The sequence below is a fragment of the Notamacropus eugenii genome, chromosome 2 (assembly GCF_028372415.1).
Source record: "Notamacropus eugenii isolate mMacEug1 chromosome 2, mMacEug1.pri_v2, whole genome shotgun sequence".
Lineage (NCBI taxonomy): Eukaryota > Metazoa > Chordata > Mammalia > Diprotodontia > Macropodidae > Notamacropus > Notamacropus eugenii.
The window spans coordinates 164,093,083-164,107,887 of record NC_092873.1 but is presented as its reverse complement, the minus strand read 5'-3'; the positions used below and the strand labels follow the sequence as shown (position 1 = coordinate 164,107,887).

Sequence of the window (14,805 nt, the reverse complement as noted above, 5' to 3'; positions counted from 1 at the left end):
TCTCTCTCTTTTTACTTATATGGCTTCATTGTTGCTTACTTTTGTAAAAGGTGTTTATATTTTGTTTTTAGAAATTGTATTTTAACAAGCTCCCATGAGTTTTTGGTTGTTTTTAAAAACTGTATTTTATTTAAGTAGTAATCCTGTACAGCAGTCAGAAGTTTTGTGATTTCTGAAGAGAGTCATAAGCTGTAGGGCAACAGCTTCTGTCTTGAATGAAGGTCATTTTTAAGGTTATGACCTTTTTGGGATACATGAATAAAAGATTAGAATCCATGGTGTTTTTCTAGATTCAGGACTGTAACATAATTTGTAACAATAATTGGTTTATTATCAGAAGTAGGAATAAATCTACTTCTCAGCTTACTTTTGGCAAATTATTGGTGTTCCCAACTTCTATAATGAAACTTCCTGGAGGAATTTTCAAACTGCTTTTGTACACAATTTTATGGAATTGTTACAATTTTTCATCAGACTATTGCACTTGGACATAGAAAGATCTGAGTTCAAATGCTGCCATAGCTTCAGTTTCTTTATCTACAACACTAGTATAATAATAGAACCTGCCTTACAGGCTAAGACTCTTAACTTCTAGGTGTGTTCTTAGGACTGAAACTACCAAGTTATAGAGTAGTTGCATTTGCATGGGAGGAGGAGTTCCCACACATGATATAATCACAAATACTTTATGTCCTTATTGCCATACTTGGAAAGAGCATGTATATTAATCTGAATTATTTTATTAACCCATGGACCATAAGCCTTTTTTTTGCCACTAACAATTTACATTATATTTCTAGATAGGGAAATTGAATTGGATAAATGAACAATGTGTAAAAAATTTAACAAGCTGTATATTTGTCCTAAAGTAATATACCTAAAAAGAAACAGATGCCTCATTTATTTCTGTAGAGTTTCAGCTGTAATTTCTTGTTATTGATTTGTTTATATCTACTTTTTGTAGTTTCAGAATATTCAAAACTCTAAAAAAAAAATTTAGACCCAAACAGTAATTTTACACTTGTCGTCTCTTGGAGATGCTGTGATTTTTCTCATCCTTTTTTTTAAACTGCAATTATTCAATGACCTTTGGCTGAAAAAATCTCAGTGTGCATTGTAAAAGCTAATTGATAAGTCTCCTAAATATCTAGTTAGGTCATGTCTTATGTCATCAATGACATGGTTGTCATGTGACAGACATTATTGTAGTTTTAAAAAACCTATCACTTGTTAAGTCTCAAAAGATATGTAATATAACTATGCTAGTTTTCACCATAGAGGACACCCCAATCTAAGGGTGGTAACTTAATGGAGTACTAAAATGACCTCCTTAGGAAATGATCTCAAATATACGGCAATCTCATGGCATAGATCCCAAGAAGAAAGAAATGAGTCTCTCTGACTTCTCACCTTTCCCCTTATTCTTCTTTAGTGACTGATCTAGACATCTTCTCAAAGGCAGGTTAAAGAAGGCATGCTTAATTTTTAATGATTTGTAATCTTTTCAGGAGAACCAAGTACTGAGATTAAAAAATCTGACATAGAAGGTTCACACTAAATTCCCAAATACTCTATAGATTACATTTTGATGTACTTTGAGAGAGATAACTGAAGGTTCTGAATGTAACAGGGCTTTTACTCAAGTCTGGGCATTTTGCTTTCTGCTGCATACATTTATAGATAAGTTGGACAGTCAACAAGCATTTATTAAGCACTTACTGTGTACCAGGCACTGTGTTAAATTTTGGGAATTTAACATAACAAACATAAGCACGCACAGCAAAAGGAGTGTACATTCTAATGAAGGAAGATAATACATAAAATGGAGCAGAAAAGGGGTGGAGGCTGGCTTTGGGGGGTAGAATAGGGAAAGTCCAGAGAGCAACCTGAAGAAGAATGAGACATAACTGTCCTGGGCATCCTCCTCAAATAAAGGTTCTGAGAGAAACCATCCAATCAGAAGGAGAGGCCAAAGTGGGGAGAGTACTTCCAGTGTATGAATTCCAGGGCTGGAGAAAGCAGTCCCTGGAAGAAGAGGTTTCTATGGGGCATGGTAGAGAGTCTGCAGAGCAACTTAAAGAGAAAGAGGAGGGCAAAATTGCTTAGTGAACATGATGCTGAATACCTGGATAAAGGGTGGAGTTGCTTTGAAAGCTAGTTTAGTTCTAGACATTCTTTAGCAGACATGGAAAAAGACTTTGGAAGTTGTACATGTGGAGGGTAAGCTGGTGTTTTGATATTTCCCAGATTTCCAACTTGCTTCCCTAAAACTTTGAAGAGAGAATTTCCCCACGGTAAGATGAAGGTTTTTCTTTTGGCTTGAGTTAAGATCTTGCTTTAGTAAAGAATTAATTCACTCTTGTGTCCTTTTTGGTATATTCTAATTTGTAGAACTTCTCCAGTTTCTCTGATAAATGAGTTTACTCACTAGCCATAATTTGTGATGGTCTTTTATGTAACCAGCATTTAGTGGAAAGGAATTAAGTTAGCTAAGGGCTATGTGTTCGTCCTTTGTTGCCAAAGAAGACCATACCATCAGAGAAATAATGACATGACTTTGCATGTGACTTTGCTTTTTTGAGTGAGGGAGGGATGTGCAAGGTCACCAGCCTCACTTCTCCTCCAGGGCCATCTGAATCCAGTGACCAGATATTCATCAGGATGACTGGAGATGACCCAGGATGAGGCAATTGAGGTTAAGTGACTTGCCCAAGGTCACACAGCTAGTGAGTGTCAAGTGTCTGAGGTGAGATTTGAGCCCAGGTCCTCCTGACTCCTGCACTGGTGCTCTATCCACTGCACCACTTAGCTGCCCAGATAGTTAAGGGCTAGTGAACAGGGAAGAGGCTTTTGTTCTGAACCAAACTGATACCCCTAGACTAACAATATTAAAGAGGTGGGGGTGGGGATGTAGAGATAGGCTTAATTCTAGCCTAATTCTCTTCTTGGAGATTGGTAGGGAAAGAAGCAAGCACACAGCTAGAATCCTTCTCTAGGTTCCCTTAGTCCCTGCAGTTTGCATTTAGATAGCTTATGTGGATATACATATTTTAAATGGGCCCACCCATATTCAACATCAAAAATTTTTTTTTTCACATCATTTCCAGAACAATCAGTAATGGCCTTAATTAATTATACTGGTTTTGGTGTCAGTAAACTATCAGGTACATAAATACTATAAGTGACATGTAAGACCATTTAAAATGTTCCTGTAACAGTGTCATCAAAGCAGGCAGTGTATATATGGAGACATATACGTGTGTGTGTGTATAGCCTAAAATTTAGTGATTTGTGTAAATATATTATACTCTCAGCCCTGGGTTTCTTACTTATGTAACAAAGAACTCGTTTTTACAGTGATCTGGCATTTAAGACATTTTTCAGATTTGTGACATTGAGAACTTGATTGCTACCAGGCATCCTAAGTTGACAAGTTTCTGTAGGCAGAGCTAACATTTAATGAGTGATGAAATGACGAGACCTTTAAGGAAATGTATGTGCATGTGCCTTTCAACACTTCCATCTTCCGAATTTTAGTCATTTTTGGTGCATATTCTGATTTTTCCTGATTGAATTTTAATTTTAATTTCGCATTGAATATTAGAACAGTGGTAGGCCATTACTTTCTCAGTAGATATATTGTTCCTGAGACTTGTGAGGCAAATTCACATTTTATGTATCAAACTACATTTGAAGACCAGGGAGTTGGCTACTTAATAATAATAGCTAACAATTATGTGGCATTTACTATGTGGTAGGCACTGTGCTAAGTGCTTTACAATTATTATCTCATTTAATCCTCACAACTATCCTAGAAGTTTGATGCTATTACTATCCCCATTTTATAGAAGAGGAAACTGAAGGAAACAGAGGTTAAGTGACTTGCCCAGGGTCACACAGCTAGTAAGTGTCCAAGGTCACATTTGAACTCAGGTCATGCTGACTCCAGGCCTAGTGGTCTAATCCATCTATAACAACAGCAATAAAATAAATAAATAACCACACTCTAGTTTGTTTTATGTTAATCAGTGTTATTATATAACTTTTATAAAAAGTTAGAGTGTTCCTATAAAGAATAAAACTTGGGTTTTTTCCTTGTTAGCATTTTAAAAGAAAATGTGTTCTTATTTTGTCTTAATAGGATATATCCTTTGCAGTATGATCCAGATCCACTCAATCAAGGAGGAATTGGGGGGGAGAGGGGGAATTGACATTAAAAGAATCAATTTCATCCTTTCTAGAGAAGCTTGCTGTAGCTTGTCCTGAAGCATTCTGAACTGAAATTGAAGGATAAACTTCACGTTGGATTTAAAAAAAAGAAAGTCTTTCTGTTATTAACCACAGTAGAAAAATTGCATTAAAATTTTTTTAGCATCTTCTTTAAAAGCTGATCATCTTCCATTTATGCACATCAAGGTAATGAAAAAACACACTAATTTGCCATAATTTCAAGTCTATTGTACACAGTTGATAAGTGGATTAAATTAGAATTAAGAATTAAATTAGACCTTTTGTATGATAAACAAGGCTGTTAAAATTGCTTTTGGTATGGTAAGCTTTTTTTTTTTTTTTGTAGGGACCAGAAACTTGAGGTGGAACAGTCTGAACTTTGGCTTAAAGAGGATGAAATTTAGAGTGTTTTCAAAGCTTTTGTACTGCTTCCTCAGGTAGTAGCAATGTTGAACTTAGCACCTGACTAGCAAAGATCTGGTAGTTAAGACTAGGAAGTTAATCAGATGGCATTACATCTTAGCTCCAGTGAACATACCTGATCACATCTCATGTGAACCTCTTTCTGGCCTGTCCTCTCATCCCAACTCTTGCCTCCTTCACCCCTGGCAGTGGTTTCCACAGTAGTTACCTTGCAGCGTTTGAAGTTCTCTGGCTATGGTGGCTGTTTTCCAAGGGTCTGAATTCTCTCCTCAACATTTCTCTTCCCTCTGATGAATTTGTTTTACTCAAGTCTTTATTGCGTGTTTGGTTACTATGTGCCAATCATCATGGTAATCAGTGGAGATACAAGGAAAGGCAAAAACATGTTCCATGCCTTCAAGAAGTTTACATTCTAATGGAGACAATGTGCAAATAACAGTACGTTAAAGAAATAGTGTACCAATGGAAGATAGTATTAGAGAGAAGGCACTATTTGGGGCTAAAGGGAGGTATTCCAGGGACTGGAAGGTAGGAAGAGACTACTGTAGAAGGTGGGATTTAAGGCCGGTCTTTAAAAGTTCATTCAATAGTAGTTCCTTTTTTGATTCTTTCCCAGATTCGTACAGCTTGCCCCAAGCACTGGACTTGCTATTTACATCTCTAGCTAGGTCTATAACTTATCTTTGTGTCTTCCCCAGTGCCTGGTACAGAGTCTTTTACGCATAGTAGGCATTTAATCTGCAGAATGAAGAAGGGAAAGAGCATAGAGCGCAGTCTGGCTAATGAACTGAGACATTCTGGCTAATGTCACTGTGGAGAGTCATTCAGTTTCTTTATAGCCCAGCTGTTCAGGATTCAGCCTCTGCTACTCCTCTAGCTACAACTTAATTTCCTCCATCTTTTCCTTTCTTCTCTTAGTCTGCTAATTTGTCTAGTTCTCATCCACCTCATCTGCTTGTCCTCAGTCACATAGCCATTGCTAGTCATTTGCTAGTCTGACACTTGGCACATGTTCTGGAAGATAAGTCCCCTGAAGTTTTTGTGTCCTCTCCCTATTCTGTTCTCTCTTCGACCCTCCCCTACCAACCCCTGCACTGCCAAAAAAGAAAAAAAATAGCTCAGTTATACTTTCACCTAATGTAGTTAATTGGTTCCATTTAAACAAGATGTTGGGTGAAACAATGTTTCAAGGGGAACTTAATTCCAGAGAAACTCTGTTATAAATGTGAAGTAGGTTTCTTGGCTGCCAAAACGTAGACTATAAAAGCTTAAATTAGGTCTTTCCGAGACTGGAGACAATGTAATCTTTATAATGGTAACATTGACTCCCCCTTCTGTCTTCCACCTTCTCCCTCCTTGGATCCTCAGATTTCTTACCTGTCAGGGAGGGCAAGTGCAATGCCATTTGTTAAAACATGCCTTCGGCTTCTATTGGGTACAAAGCAATGCGGGCAGGGGACAAGCGGGTTGTTCTGATGTTTTGCCAGCCATCTGAACACCTTCTTCCTTCTCCCAGTGCTCACTATAATCACTTGAACAAGAAGCCATTTCCCCCCAGCTCCCACTAGTCAGAGAGGGCCACATGAGGAGGGTTTGGGGGAGAAAAGTAGGAGAGGAGGCTAAACCGTAAAAGTTAGCGTCCTTTGTGATTCACTGCCCTAGGCCTCAGCAACTATTTTCTGATTAGCTTAAATATTAAAGAATCATAGGTAGGCCGTTTTCTGCTATCCACCAATTAGAGGGTGGAGGGAATTTGCATCTCTAGAGATCAACTGCCATTTTACATAAAGACTTTTCTGTTTTCTAGTGCTACATGGTAATGATGTGTTAACATATCATTGTAAAACAGCATTGGTTAGGGTGACCTTATGCTGGTGCATGTCTGTGCTGTGAAACTTCATAAATAAACTTGGGTAATTTGGAGTGTGTGCTAATGAGATTAAAGCCAGGGCTGGGGTTCATTTTTCTATAATATGAAGAAATAAAGCAAAAGAATAGTGTAAACAAGATAAAAAAGAAAATTATCTATTTGAAGAGATCAAATTGCTTGCAGGCAATTTAGAAATACCCATTAAAAATTTTTAAATGTAATGATGTAAGCGAGGGGCTGATACTTTGATAAGTTCTTTACAAATTATTCTTATCTGTTCAGTAAAGCAGGACATCTATTATGGAAATATCTTTTTAGCCTACTACTAGTATACACATGTTTAACAGAGGAGCATTTAAAAGATGTCACTGATACATGTAAAATTAATAAAACAGTACCAAGTATGGTATCTCGTGTTGTAAACATTCCCTAAATGTTTGCTAAATTGAATTGAATTTTTAAACCTGTAAAACAGAATTATTTTTAAGCAGGCCTCTTCTGCTATTTCATGTGTAAGTCTAAACTGAATGAGGCCTTTTTAGTGTATCTAGAAAATATGAGTTCTTTTAGCCCTTAGCAAATATTTCAGATGCATGTTGCATCATTCTTGGTGTTTAGCCAATAGAAAGAAGAAAAAACAATGTCCATGATTTAGATAATACAGAAAGGTAACTTTCATTTTTTTTTTTTTGTTAAACAGTAATTTCTTAAAATAACTTGGAGGGGATAAAAGGCACATGTACATGGACTGTATGTACTGGACAGGAGATTATTTCAATTTCAAGAAAGTTGATGTTTTCATTCTAGTTACCAGTACACAAATTTTGTGATGCAAAAAACCTCAGCAAATTCAGCACTATCTTATCACTTAACATTTTTTCAAAAATTTGAAGAGTAGTTTCAGGCCTTGTCTGCCCTGTTAAAAGTGAAAAATTCAAACTGGTTATTTGAATACATGAAAACAGGAAAAAATATTCCAGTCTTTTGACTACATTCAGGATATGTTATTTAGAAACTTTACTCAGTGTAGAATGTAGACACAGACTAAATTTTAATTGTTCCTTTTAAGTAGATTTTTAAAATTGTACACTATTTAGATGAGAACTTGGATATTTCAAAGTATAAATTCTGAGGCTATATCTGGCAAGTGTTTTTTTTTTCTTCAAAATAAGAATTCCTAGTAATTATTAGTTTTTTGTTTTAAAAAATAGTGAAAAAGCCCAAAAGCAAACAGCAAAAATCCCCTGGGTAAAACTATCATATGAGGTTGGAGTTTTTTTTTGTTTTTGGTATTGGGTTTTTTTTTTTCTTTTACCACTTAATTCCCTCAGTTTTCACATGAAATTAAGGTTGTTAAATCATATCAGTTATAACTAACTATGGGTAAAGTTTTATTTTTGTTTCAGGTTTATATATCTATTGCTTGAAAACATTTTAAGAAAGACTACTCTCCAGTTAGTTATGTAGCTGGCCTTAGGCAACCAATGAAGAACTGTGAGAGAATTGTACTAAGTATACCTGAATAATCAGCATTCTTTCCATCCCAGGTCCTGTTAGATGCTCCCATTGCCACTAGGCAGATGGATTCCAGAGCTGAAAATGTAGTCTGATGTGGCTGTTGCCATGAGCAACTGACTCCAACTCTCTAGAACAGTAGGATCCTACAGAGGATAGTGTTCCTCCCCCCCCCTTCCCTTCTTCCCTTCTTCTCCATATTCCTTGTCCTTTTCTGATGATGAGCCAGAAGAGAGATGTAGATAATCAAAATATATTTATTTTTAAGGTTTGGAATTTAGGTTTGGAATTAGAATGATTTTTAATGTATTGCATTGATCGTTTATACTGAATTTTCCCTCTTTTTGTCTTAAAAATATTATTTGATATATGGAATAGCTTTCTGGGAAGGGGAGGGAAAGGGATACTGAGGGAAACTATAGTGATGTAAAAAAATACATCAAACATTTAAGAATTTTTTAAAGAAATACATAATTTGAGGACAATTTTTTTGTAGTGGTGACTTTTTTGGAGAGAGGACACAGGTTAGTCATTGTAATTATGCTTAGCTGGTTAGCTGGGGTTGATGTTAAAGTTTGGTCGCATTCTTTTGGCATTTGGAAACTGATAACAGTGGAAAGACCGCACTGGCTTTAGGGTTGGAGCTCCTAGGTTCAAATATCATCTCTGATGCTTACTACTACTGTGACAGGGCAGCTAGGTGGCGCAGTAGATAGAGAGCTGGGCCTGCACTCAGGAAGACTCATCTTTTTAAGTTCAAATCTGGCTCAGACACTTACTAGCTGTATGACCCTGGGCAAGTCACTTAACCCTGTTTGCCTCAGTTCCTCATCTTTCAAATGAATTAGAGAAGGAAATGGCAAACCATTCCAGCATCTTGGCCAAGAAAACCTCAAATGGGGTCACAAAGGGTTGGACATGACTGAAATGACTGAAAAACAACTTTTATGACCTTGGACAAATCATTAAGCCTCCTTAGATCTCATTTTCCTCATCTATAAAATGAAGCTGTTAAAGTTTCTCTGAGGTTTCTTCCAGATACAAATCTAGGATCCTGTGATGATATAGGAAGGGAGCATGGTGATGGGTGGTGGGGAAGCCTGTAAGTTATTAATGATCCCCTCCAGGTAACTGCAAAAGATATGGCCAAGAGCTGTGCAAGTATGGATGTGTTATGATCTGCATCATTGAAAAAACTTAAAATTTGTTTTAAAAAATTAAAATTTTAAAGCAGGGAAATGGAGGGAAAGGGAAGGAAGTAAGCATTTATGTAGTGCCTGTTATGTACCAGGCACTGGACTAAATGCTTTACAAATGTTATCTGAATTGGCCCTTGCAGCAACCACATGAGAGGCACTGTTACCATCCCTGAAAAACTGAGGCAAACAGATTAAGTTATTTGCCTATAGCTACATACCTAGTAAGTCTGAAGTCAGGTCTTCCTAACTCTAGACCCAACACCCTCTCCACTTTATCACCTAGCTGCCTCAGTTGTTTACCTCTTTGAATTTTGGCTCTCTTTTTATCTGTGTTAAAATGATTTTTAATGACTTTACAAATATCCATTTCTTAGGGAGCTAAATTGTAAGTAAACATTTTTTAAGCACCTACTTTGTGCCAAGGTCTGGAGATCCAAAGAAAGTCCCTGCTCTCCAGGAACTCACAGTCTCTTGGGGAGACAGCATGCAAAGAACTATGTACAAAACAAGATATACACAGAATAAATTGAGACAATCACTGAAGAAAGGCCCTAGAATTAAAGGGAATCAGCAAAAGCTCCCTCTGGTAGGTGGGGTTTTATCTGGAACTTAAAGGAAACTGAGAGACTTGGAGATGAAGAGGAAGAAGCATTCCAGATATGGGGAACAGCTAGTGAAAATTCCCGGAGTCTGGAGATGGAGTCCCTTGTTCCAGAAAGAGCAAAGAGACTGGTGTCTCAAGATCACAGATAAAGTAAAGGGGGAACTAGGATTAGGCGCAGCCACGACAGCATACGTGGCTTTCTGATACTGTTTTCTATAACATTTTCCCCAAGCTGTTAATTGGCTAAATTGATATGACTTTTGACCTATTAATTAACTGAATCTGAAATTTTAGAAAGTTAGACCATATCTGGGGCCTATAAAACAAATTTGGCATGTTCTTTGTACTTGGAGACAGAGTCTGAAATGAGTCCTTGGGAATTATTCCGTTCAATAAGCAGCCAGGTGATGGAATGTGTAGAGTACTGACCTTGGAATTAGGAATATCTGAGTGCAAATCCTGCCTCAAATACAAGCCATTTTGACCCCAGGCAAGTCACTTAATCTCTTTGTGCCTTAGTTTCCTCAGGTGTAAAATGAGAAAGGTTGGATTTAATTGCCTCTAAGGTCTCTTACAGCTATAAATTCATGATTCTATTAAATGCCTATTATATGAAAGGCTCTGGGATTTCAAAAATATGTAGTATAGATTTTAGATTAATGTAGATTCTAGAAGAATTTGATGAGTTCCCCCTAATATGACACAAGTCCTTGTTCTCCAGAAGTTTGAAATCCAATGATAGGGGGAAGGGCAGGAAAGAGAGGGAAGTGGAAGGAAGAACAGATATTCAGATAACTATGCCATAAGGAAAAGTGAGACTAAGTATAATGTTGAATGAGGACCAAAGGCTTTGAGAAATTTAAGGAGGAAGACTTTCCTTCCACCTGGAAAGTGGGGGAGAGGGTGGTCAGAGAGGCTTCCTAGAAGAGGTCAGCTTTGACATGGGCCTCCAACGAAGAGGAGGGCATGAACAGATGGAAAGTAATGGGGTGGAGGTTTGTTACACTGATGTCAATTTTTCTCTGCTTTTGTGAAATTCATGCCAACATTTGACCAGTCCTCATATAATGGCTCTCTGGGAATTGTTTTTTGATCTCTCATACAGGCCTTGACAAAATGGTAGAATTAGGACCTGGTCAATATGAAAGCTTAGCCCCCCCCCCCCCCCACTCCCCCCATGGAATTGTCAGTTGGTCTTTCCCCTGTTTTCTTCCTTGCTTGACCTTCTAACTGGAAGTTCATAATCTCCTCCCAACAGTTAATGTGTTTTACTACCCTGAATTCTCGTGTCTGGGAAGTTAGGACTGCTGGACTAAGCTCAAGACCTCATAATAGGATTGTGGTTCTTGGTTTCATGCCAGGTGGCTACCAAGCATTGGAACACAAAATCTACCAACCTCAACTCCCAATATCTGGGTTTAATGGTCGGTGATCATCTTAGGTGACAGGTAAATTAATAATTTTGCTTTTCAAGGGTGTATTCTTGTGGGGGTAAATCTGCTTCTAAGGCAGCGCATTAACAAAGAGCACCAAATACCGATCCCATCTTATCAGCTAGAAAACAATTTAGTGTAGCAACTTGCTTTTCCTTACACTGTAAGGAAAGTATTTGAGTAAGCTAGTCCACTCTTGCTGAGCTTTTGCATTTCTAGTTCTGTGGTGAAATAGATGCTTTTTCTTAATTTTCAAAACTGAAAGTGCAGCATGTCCTTTTAGGGTTGCAAGCCTGGCAAAAAGAAGTATACTATTAAATAGTGGTAAGAAAAAGGAGGCAGAACCTGATGAGCTATACACTTTATGATATTAAGATGCTCTGCCTCCAAGAAGAAAAACAATGTAATTGTTTCTTACATCCTGTGAATAAGAGCTGTCTTTTCACAGAAATGCAAAATGGGTATACAGTTTTAATTAGAAAAAAATTGCTAGAGTTGTTATAGTCTGCTTAATTGACCTTGATAACATCATCACCAATGGTTTATCTTTTTATCTTCGTAATTGGAAACCCATCCATAAAAACCTCTCTTAAGCAAGACTAAGCTATTTTCCTCTCCTCATACTTTGCACCTCAGCTCTTTGCCATCATTACGCTCACCTTGGCTTCTTCCCCAGATGAAACAGTTGGAAAGCAGAGGAGGATTTTTTAAAAATTCATCCATTAAAAATGATTTATTTCTTCTTTGTAAGTTTTAGTTAAATAAAATAGAACCACTTTAAAAGCTTTTGAGACCTACCACGCATTTCCGGGTGGTCATTGGCAATTGTGGTATTGTATGCGTATGCAAATAACAAGTGGAATTTAATATTTTATGAAATTGCACAACTCCAAAAATGAAGCCTACCAACTTGTTTCCATGGTAACCACTATTGAAATGTGTCTGGCCAACCTGCACCTTTCCTTAATTTTTCTGCAAGAGTTTCAGGGAATTAAATTCACTTTTCAATATTCTTTTTTGTTGTTTCTAGGGAGTATATGGTACTATTATAGATTTATCTTAGATACATCTCTAATGTGACTTCATACTTAGAAATGCATTTTTGACTAAGGGACAGATCTATTGTTTTATATTTTTAGACTGATTCAGTAATGAACTTGGGTGAGCAAGATTAATTTCTTAAGAGAGCAATGGATATCTTAATGTAGAGTGACAAAGAAAAAATTAAATGTTAGGAAAACAAAAAATTATTCTGTACGGAAAACTTTAGCACATGTTGAAAAGTTCTTTGAAACAGGGTCTTTGAAAAATTGAAATTAGTTTATCCCCATAAGACACCTAATAGAAAGATGCTAGACTCTGTTACGCTTTCATCATCTTCATCTTTCTCCTAGTTGTAATTATTCCCTATGTCCAAAGTTTCCAACCTTTGTGGAATTGGGACTTTGCCATTTGGGGAGGGGCACTGGTGGAACTTTATAACCTTCTTTCCTCTATGGTGTGTGACATTGGCCAATCCTCCATTCCTGGAATGCATTTCCTCCTTATCTCCACCTCATAGAGCTCTTCTCTTCTTTAAAGATGTGGTTCAAGTACCAGTTTCTGCCTGAAGTCTTTTCTGATAGCATCAATTGCTAGTGCCCTCCCTCCCAAACTACCCTATATTTAATAACATCTAGTATTTATAGAGGGCTTTAAAGTTTTCAAAACATTTTTACAAATATTTCATTTGATTCTCACAACCTTGGGAGGTAGGTATTATCACCCCCACTTTACAGATGAGGAAACTGAGTTAAACAGGTTAAAATAACTTGCTCAGAGTCACATAGCTGGTATCTAAACTTGAATTTGAACTCAGATCTTCTTGACTCCAGGTCCTGTGCTCAAGTCACTACACCACCATAGCTACCTCCATTATTTTGTATTTACTCATTTGTCTCCTGTATTAGAAAACAAGCTCTTTGTAATTAGAGTTTATTTCATATTTTGTACTCATATCTCTGACTTCCAGTACAGAGAAGTTGCTTAATTAAATGCTTGTTGATTGATTGATTGACATATACTGGAGAGCCCACTGATGACAGCTTCTCATCAAATGAAATAAATACATGTGAATGTACTTTGTAGCCTGTGAAATGCTATACAGGTAAAAATATAGGATCTAATAATCAATGGCTTTCTTTGAGATGATGAAAGATGGTGATGGGAGAGAAACCAAGACATCAAAAAAAGCAGAAATATGTCTAATTGAAGAGGGTGGGGCAACAATAAAAAAAAATCATTGCAGCCAAAGAATAAACCACCTGTGATTCAAGGGCCTATTTTTTATGTTCAAGCCTCCCAGGTTTTTACAGCAGGCTGGTCGAGGTCTCTGGAATCGAGGAGAATACAACATTGCTTAGGTACCTACACCCCTCAGGCTTATCATTACTTTCCAAAGCATTTAAATATCAACACTAATGTCTGTTAAAAAATAAAACCCAAGTAATGACAAGCCCACCTCCCAGACAAATTCATTTTAGTAAGGGTAAGGCTTAGTAGAAATTAGAAATTAGGCTTTGCCTGTCTCAGTTATCCTTTCTTATCTTAAACACTGTAGACATGAAGCATCCCTTTATTTTGGGATATAGTTTGGTGCCCATGGGAAGAATGTCACAAAGTTTAGAGTAGTTTGAGGCCCAACTCTGTCACTTACTACCTACATGAGCTTAGGTGCTACTTAACTTCTGTGGGGCTCAGTTTCCTCATCTGTTAAATGAAGGGGTTGTACTATGAGACCTCTAAGACCTGTTCTAGCTCTGTCTATGAACCTGTAACCATATAAATGTTGCCTGTGGAGGAGTAGCTGTTTAACAATGGGTGAAACAGGTTTATACAATTTTAGTTTTATATAAAGTGTTGACCTTAAGTGGTACTCTTCATTGATGAGAATAGTCATAATTTATGTAGTGGGTAGATCTATCTGTTCACATGTGAAAAGCTACATGGTTTGTGCTTTTATCACCCCACACAGTACTAGGCATATCCTCCAAAGGAAAACATTCATTGGGAGGGTACCCTATACTTTGTACTTCCTGAGTATGCTTGTAAGGAAACAACAATAGTCATATCAGTGCCAACCAAACCTTTGATAGTAGCCATCTATAGTTTTATTAAATTAATTTTTTCAAAGATCTATCTTTTCTTCCTCTCCCTAACCCCCCATCCCATATATTGAGAAAGCAAGAAAGAAACCCCCCACTATAAACCATTATAGTCAAGGAAAACACATTCTTGCTTTGGTTATGTAAGATATATATCTTGTGTGTGTGTGTGTGTGTGTGTGTATGTATGTTTCAGTGTGCATTCCTGAGTCTATTACCCTCAATGAGGAGATAGGTGGCATATTTTCATCACGAGAATGATCAAGTGAGATATTTGTGAAGCTCTTAGCACAGTGCCTGGCACATAGTAGGTGCTTTATAAATATCCTCTTTGCCTTTTCAGGTTGTGGTCCATCATTATATTCATCACTCCTGAAGTCTTTCAGAG

General features: G+C 37.2%; 1 protein-coding gene across 4 annotated transcripts in view; it reads left to right on the top strand.

Annotated features, from left to right (window-relative positions):
• The window catches only part of BACH2 (BTB domain and CNC homolog 2), a 400,583-nt gene that overhangs the window by 49,459 nt on the left and 336,319 nt on the right, over nucleotides 1-14,805 (top strand). For 3 of the 4 annotated variants that reach the window (XM_072642836.1, XM_072642834.1, XM_072642837.1), the window contains one exon: nucleotides 1-14,805. This exon is cut by the window's left edge and continues 24,141 nt beyond it. The exons of the other annotated variant lie outside the window; for it this stretch is intronic. The gene's annotated coding sequence lies outside the window, so the exon portion shown is untranslated. 4 annotated transcript variants of the gene reach the window in all.